This window comes from Dreissena polymorpha, chromosome 3 (genome assembly GCF_020536995.1).
Source record: "Dreissena polymorpha isolate Duluth1 chromosome 3, UMN_Dpol_1.0, whole genome shotgun sequence".
Taxonomy (NCBI): domain Eukaryota; kingdom Metazoa; phylum Mollusca; class Bivalvia; order Myida; family Dreissenidae; genus Dreissena; species Dreissena polymorpha.
In genome coordinates this window covers 73,263,431-73,270,999 of record NC_068357.1, presented here as the reverse complement: position 1 = coordinate 73,270,999, position 7,569 = coordinate 73,263,431, and the positions used below count along the sequence as shown (strand labels likewise).

General features: G+C 36.4%; 1 long non-coding RNA gene across 2 annotated transcripts; it reads right to left on the bottom strand.

Moving 5' to 3' along the window:
* Positions 1-1,963: 1,963 nt before the first annotated feature.
* LOC127874763 (uncharacterized) lies at positions 1,964-7,569 on the bottom strand. 2 transcript variants are annotated; one of them, XR_008047083.1, is made up of 5 exons: positions 7,330-7,569; positions 6,495-6,556; positions 4,758-4,819; positions 3,923-3,984; positions 1,964-2,248 (listed from the first exon to the last, which is right to left on the bottom strand). It is a non-coding gene; the product is annotated as an uncharacterized LOC127874763 (long non-coding RNA). The 2 variants fall into 2 exon arrangements; XR_008047082.1 differs by lacking the exons at positions 1,964-2,248; positions 3,923-3,984 and having other exon boundaries at positions 4,158-4,819.

The following is a 7,569-nucleotide window of genomic DNA, read 5'->3' as shown; positions in this document are numbered from 1 at the left end:
TCGCAGGTAATGCTAATTAAATTTTACAAGCAAACTCCCGACCTCAATTGTAGCAAGTATAACGTAATCAGGTTACTTTGCTTTCTGGATTTTAAAACAAAACTATACTCAACTAATAAACTGGTTTGATTTTGTGTGTGTCAACTCTTGATTCTATACACGATCAGCCACTAGTTTCGGCTGTGTATCTCGCTATATTGTGGTTTAGGAAACACTTTTGTGGCTGATATTCTACCGCAAAAGTTGAATTACTCAGAGGGAAAATAGCTATAACTCCCACTAGTTAAACAAAGCAATGTTGACATCCGACCGTCTGATTAAGGACGTACGCGGCAGTTTAGTTTTACGCAAATTTGTTTTGACTGTAACACCGGTTGCGCAATAAGTGTATACTTTTTCGGATATTCGAATAAAAACGGGATGCATATTCAATAAGGGAATGATTCCAAGAAATAAAGTATTATGAAGTTTAGAAGATTGATAAACAATTTGTAGCCCCTAAATAACACAGTAAGAATCGACCATCATTCCTCCGACTACAAAAACCTTTTTTATCGCGTGTTTGTAACAACACGAAATAATCTCATTACGGAAAAGAGTCAATACTTCCTTATAACTGAAAATGTTTGTGTCGCAAGTTCGACTTGTTTAAAACAGATAGCTTTCCTTCAAATTAAGCAATTTGTCATTGAATCATCACATACATGCCATCTAAGTATATGTGTTATATATAAAATATACACTTCAACACCGTTATTTCGAAGTCGTCGGGACCGTTAAAAAAACTTCGGATTAACGATAATTCGAAATAAACATTTGACAGAAGGCTTTTTTGATTCTGTTAAAATAGAACGTTTCTAACTTAAAAGCGTAAACTAGTCATATAGCAATAGATTTCCACTTGTAACAAACGGAGGAATAAAAATATTCTTTTTCTTGTTTTTTTGTATTTTTGTCTTATTACAGAACATATAAAATATAACGAATAGCACAAATTATCAGACATACAAACATATGAATACATTTTCGGAAATGAATTAACTTTTTTTTACCAATACGCAATGTCTCTCTGAACACCAGCTTTCGCACAGACGACAAAGGTGTAATTATCGGCTTTTGACGCGCCACGACAAGGTGTGAAAATACGCTCAGTATTTTGCAGTTTTGACTTCGGATTAAAGATTGATAATAAGGTGCGAATTATAGTGTTGGGACCGACTGAATCACTTCGAAATAACGATTTCTTCGGTTTAACGAAGTTCGGATTAACAATGAAATTTTACATTAAACAAAGAAGAACCAAAATCGGGACCCGAATAATACTTCGAAATAACGGTGACTTCGGCTTATCGGTGTTCGAAATAACGGTGTTGAAGTGTAATCAAAATCGTTATGTACGTTTCATGTTATGCTTAAAAATAAATCGGAAACCTTTGATTTCTCAAACAACGGCTTAAGATATAAACTTTTATGTAATGTTGTTTGAGATAATTTACTACATAGCATATCTGATGAACTAAAATATTATTCATCCACGACGCTCTAATACTTCTGAACCATGTGCGGATGTTGGTGCATCTTGCCGCACGTGTATATAATAATTGCATATTTTTGTTTCCGCTTAATTTATTTCTTTCTGACCAATATGATACGAAAAAAACTATCATTGTGTTTATTTTTGGTAAGCAGTTGATTAAAAAACATTGATGTACACTATCGCATTTACAGGCTGGTCAATCGCGAAGCAAAGTATTTCAACGTACGCCGGTCCCGCACCTTCAACCCATTTATAAAACGCACATAACGTCATATTCGGGATTTTCGTAATTAAGAAGTTGTCTCCCATTCGGGTAGGTATCACGGGAGGCCTCGCCCGTTGTTGTTTTCCGCCTCCCAGGTATCACGAGTCAATCTCCACGCAGAGTTGTCGTTCCTTGCTCTCACATACAACTCTGCATAAGGTTACAATATACCAAAAGATTTCCTTAACAAATTCAATGTAAAATCAACAACTTCAACGAAAAATAAAGTCAAACTTTTGCGCGTAGACACCCCCATACCCATACCTTTTCTTAAAGAGCATGCCAAGCCGAATGGATTTAAACAATAAAAAAGATAGGTCATGCAGTATGTAAGAAAGAACTCGACGCGAATCAACGGTCACTGTTTTAAGGCCACCTTTTTACCGGCTGATCTCCAGTTGATGAGGGTTTCCCGCCATCTGTCAAAATCTCATGTAGTCTCCAACCTATAAGCAAAACACTGAATTTGTAGTATACAACAATGTTTTCCCTACCACATGCACACAGAAATATTCAAAAATAAAGTCATGGCAAGTGCACATACAGAGAATTGTGTCTTCAAATAAATGACGTTCCATTTTTTAGAGGGTATAGCATTGAACACCAAATGATTTAGTATATTGTAACCTCAAGGAGAAATATTTTCTGATTAAAATGTGTTTTTCTTGCATATTATTATCTTCCTATTCATATTGCACCAATATATTAAGTTTGGCTGGATTATCTGTCCATTTGGCCATTTTATATCATATTTTCACACGCTGGTGTTTTCCGTCCGAAGAAGGCGATTTTAGGCCTGTTGGAGCTTAAATGTCCCTTTAAGATTTAAAGCTGTTGTGTTCAATATCTGCAACAAAATACCAAAACAAACCAAATGGATAGGCACCTGGGGCTTATGCGGGGTGGGAAAAGAATGAATTTGTTAGATATTTTCACTCTAAGCAATTTTGATAATGTCTTTTTAGTGTGTTTTTTCTTTAAATAACCCCAAAAATGTCAATTTCAAAGCAAAAAAAATCCAATTTCATCCAAAACAATAAACAAATTAGTAAAAATGTAAGATCAAAGATACTTTGAAGTGTAGAAATCAATAAGCTTCCAATAACTTTTTGTTGCGCAACAATAAAAGCGTGAAATCTTGAAAGCGCCTTGTCGCTCGGAGCCCCTTTATTTACCAGCAGCCAATGATATATTTTAACACATAATGTCATGGGTGCCTTTAAACTGCAGCAGATGGCCAATATGCACTGCCAGCTCTCATTTAGAGGTTCAAGAGAATACAAAATTTTATATTTTGGGCAAGAAATAAGTACTTTTGACTATTTTTATGGTGGCAATCAGGTGAAAATGGAGGTTCATAACCGAGCGAAAGAAAAAATGCTCATGTTGGGGGTTTAGACCGGAAGGAAAGGTTAAAATGAACAAGATACATATATTTAGGCAAGCATTATAAGCTTAGCAATGAGGTTCCATGTACTAGCAGGGCCAGAAAGGAGCTCAGATCAATGTAGGCTTCCTGAAAGGGGTTTCTAGTACTTCTTCTGGACACACAGCTTCACGCAGAATTCTCAACACAACAAATATCATCGATCCATGTCACCTTTGTATGCAAAGACACGCGAATAAGGTCAATACTTCCCTTATATCACTGAATGAGAGAATCATGTACCAAATAAAAAACAAAACTGGTTGCTGAAAGTGCCAAATGTTGGCAAAAAGATCCCTCTTAGGTAAATGATGAAGGGGACACTTGCTACAACAATCCTATGTTTAAGTCCGACGCGACATCCTTTCAAGCCAGAACATTAACAGTAAGCGCTATTGTGAGAAAACAATACCAAACACAAGCTAATTGTAGGGTTACAAGTAGCAAATTAACTCAGCTGTACTGCATACATGCTCAGGAACAAGGATAAACCTGTTTAGTGCCAACTGCCGCTGCCAGCAAAGCACGAGCTTTACGTGTCGGGATGCGGAACTATAGATTCAAACTGAACGGGGAATTGCACAACGGCAAGGGTTTGAGTGACCACAAACCTGATTAGGGCAGTATTTCACACCTTAAGCATCATTAATATGCTTATTTGCTTGTGTACATGATAATAATTTAGTATTATTACCTGTTTTGCCATCAATAACCCTTATGCAGTGGCCCTCGGCTTAGTCGCAGACATTCCTCTACCTGAAAAAGTCAAAATACCCAATTGAAATAGATATAAAATGAAAAAAAACACATGCATTTATGTATTTTAAGTGTATTTATAAGAATAATATGTAGTGATAAAGCTTGTTATATTCATGATTGTACTAAATATGAAGGCTGGCTCAGCTAAGCATCTGTTGCACTGTCCAATCTGTAAAAATGTCCGCCATTCCATATCGGTGAAATGGGGCTCTGTTTGAATGTTAATGCTTTACGCACAAGCTATTGTTGCGTTACTGGATCACGGAGACCCAGGCGTTGAATTCTGACATCATGTAGTACATTAATGCTACACGGTCAACCAATATGCCTTTGAACTTAAGTTGGAAAGCAATTTAGCCCTTATTCGGCTATATAAGGGTGGAGGGTCAACTTGAAAAACAACTATTTTGGGTCAAATCATCTGAATTCATGCATTTAATGCACTTATAATCTTCTCTTTTGCTAAGAAATGACCAAAAATCAGCTTTACCAGTCATATTTTGCACTTGCAGATGATATTTCATTTTTACCTAAAGTTAGTTTAGGTTACAATATACCAAAAGATTTCCTTAACAAATTCAATGTAAAATCAACAACTTCAACGAAAAATAAAGTCAAACTTTTGCGCGTAGACACCCCCATACCCATACCTTTTCTTAAAGAGCATGCCAAGCCGAATGGATTTAAACAATAAAAAAGATAGGTCATGCAGTATGTAAGAAAGAACTCGACGCGAATCAACGGTCACTGTTTTAAGGCCACCTTTTTACCGGCTGATCTCCAGTTGATGAGGGTTTCCCGCCATCTGTCAAAATCTCATGTAGTCTCCAACCTATAAGCAAAACACTGAATTTGTAGTATACAACAATGTTTTCCCTACCACATGCACACAGAAATATTCAAAAATAAAGTCATGGCAAGTGCACATACAGAGAATTGTGTCTTCAAATAAATGACGTTCCATTTTTTAGAGGGTATAGCATTGAACACCAAAATGATTTAGTATATTGTAACCTCAAGGAGAAATATTTTCTGATTAAAATGTGTTTTTCTTGCATATTATTATCTTCCTATTCATATTGCACCAATATATTAAGTTTGGCTGGATTATCTGTCCATTTGGCCATTTTATATCATATTTTCACACGCTGGTGTTTTCCGTCCGAAGAAGGCGATTTTAGGCCTGTTGGAGCTTAAATGTCCCTTTAAGATTTAAAGCTGTTGTGTTCAATATCTGCAACAAAATACCAAAACAAACCAAATGGATAGGCACCTGGGGCTTATGCGGGGTGGGAAAAGAATGAATTTGTTAGATATTTTCACTCTAAGCAATTTTGATAATGTCTTTTTAGTGTGTTTTTTCTTTAAATAACCCCAAAAATGTCAATTTCAAAGCAAAAAAAATCCAATTTCATCCAAAACAATAAACAAATTAGTAAAAATGTAAGATCAAAGATACTTTGAAGTGTAGAAATCAATAAGCTTCCAATAACTTTTTGTTGCGCAACAATAAAAGCGTGAAATCTTGAAAGCGCCTTGTCGCTCGGAGCCCCTTTATTTACCAGCAGCCAATGATATATTTTAACACATAATGTCATGGGTGCCTTTAAACTGCAGCAGATGGCCAATATGCACTGCCAGCTCTCATTTAGAGGTTCAAGAGAATACAAAATTTTATATTTTGGGCAAGAAATAAGTACTTTTGACTATTTTTATGGTGGCAATCAGGTGAAAATGGAGGTTCATAACCGAGCGAAAGAAAAAATGCTCATGTTGGGGGTTTAGACCGGAAGGAAAGGTTAAAATGAACAAGATACATATATTTAGGCAAGCATTATAAGCTTAGCAATGAGGTTCCATGTACTAGCAGGGCCAGAAAGGAGCTCAGATCAATGTAGGCTTCCTGAAAGGGGTTTCTAGTACTTCTTCTGGACACACAGCTTCACGCAGAATTCTCAACACAACAAATATCATCGATCCATGTCACCTTTGTATGCAAAGACACGCGAATAAGGTCAATACTTCCCTTATATCACTGAATGAGAGAATCATGTACCAAATAAAAAACAAAACTGGTTGCTGAAAGTGCCAAATGTTGGCAAAAAGATCCCTCTTAGGTAAATGATGAAGGGGACACTTGCTACAACAATCCTATGTTTAAGTCCGACGCGACATCCTTTCAAGCCAGAACATTAACAGTAAGCGCTATTGTGAGAAAACAATACCAAACACAAGCTAATTGTAGGGTTACAAGTAGCAAATTAACTCAGCTGTACTGCATACATGCTCAGGAACAAGGATAAACCTGTTTAGTGCCAACTGCCGCTGCCAGCAAAGCACGAGCTTTACGTGTCGGGATGCGGAACTATAGATTCAAACTGAACGGGGAATTGCACAACGGCAAGGGTTTGAGTGACCACAAACCTGATTAGGGCAGTATTTCACACCTTAAGCATCATTAATATGCTTATTTGCTTGTGTACATGATAATAATTTAGTATTATTACCTGTTTTGCCATCAATAACCCTTATGCAGTGGCCCTCGGCTTAGTCGCAGACATTCCTCTACCTGAAAAAGTCAAAATACCCAATTGAAATAGATATAAAATGAAAAAAAACACATGCATTTATGTATTTTAAGTGTATTTATAAGAATAATATGTAGTGATAAAGCTTGTTATATTCATGATTGTACTAAATATGAAGGCTGGCTCAGCTAAGCATCTGTTGCACTGTCCAATCTGTAAAAATGTCCGCCATTCCATATCGGTGAAATGGGGCTCTGTTTGAATGTTAATGCTTTACGCACAAGCTATTGTTGCGTTACTGGATCACGGAGACCCAGGCGTTGAATTCTGACATCATGTAGTACATTAATGCTACACGGTCAACCAATATGCCTTTGAACTTAAGTTGGAAAGCAATTTAGCCCTTATTCGGCTATATAAGGGTGGAGGGTCAACTTGAAAAACAACTATTTTGGGTCAAATCATCTGAATTCATGCATTTAATGCACTTATAATCTTCTCTTTTGCTAAGAAATGACCAAAAATCAGCTTTACCAGTCATATTTTGCACTTGCAGATGATATTTCATTTTTACCTAAAGTTAGTTTAGGTTACAATATACCAAAAGATTTCCTTAACAAATTCAATGTAAAATCAACAACTTCAACGAAAAATAAAGTCAAACTTTTGCGCGTAGACACCCCCATACCCATACCTTTTCTTAAAGAGCATGCCAAGCCGAATGGATTTAAACAATAAAAAAGATAGGTCATGCAGTATGTAAGAAAGAACTCGACGCGAATCAACGGTCACTGTTTTAAGGCCACCTTTTTACCGGCTGATCTCCAGTTGATGAGGGTTTCCCGCCATCTGTCAAAATCTCATGTAGTCTCCAACCTATAAGCAAAACACTGAATTTGTAGTATACAACAATGTTTTCCCTACCACATGCACACAGAAATATTCAAAAATAAAGTCATGGCAAGTGCACATACAGAGAATTGTGTCTTCAAATAAATGACGTTCCATTTTTTAGAGGGTATAGCATTGAACACCAAAATGATTTAGTATATTG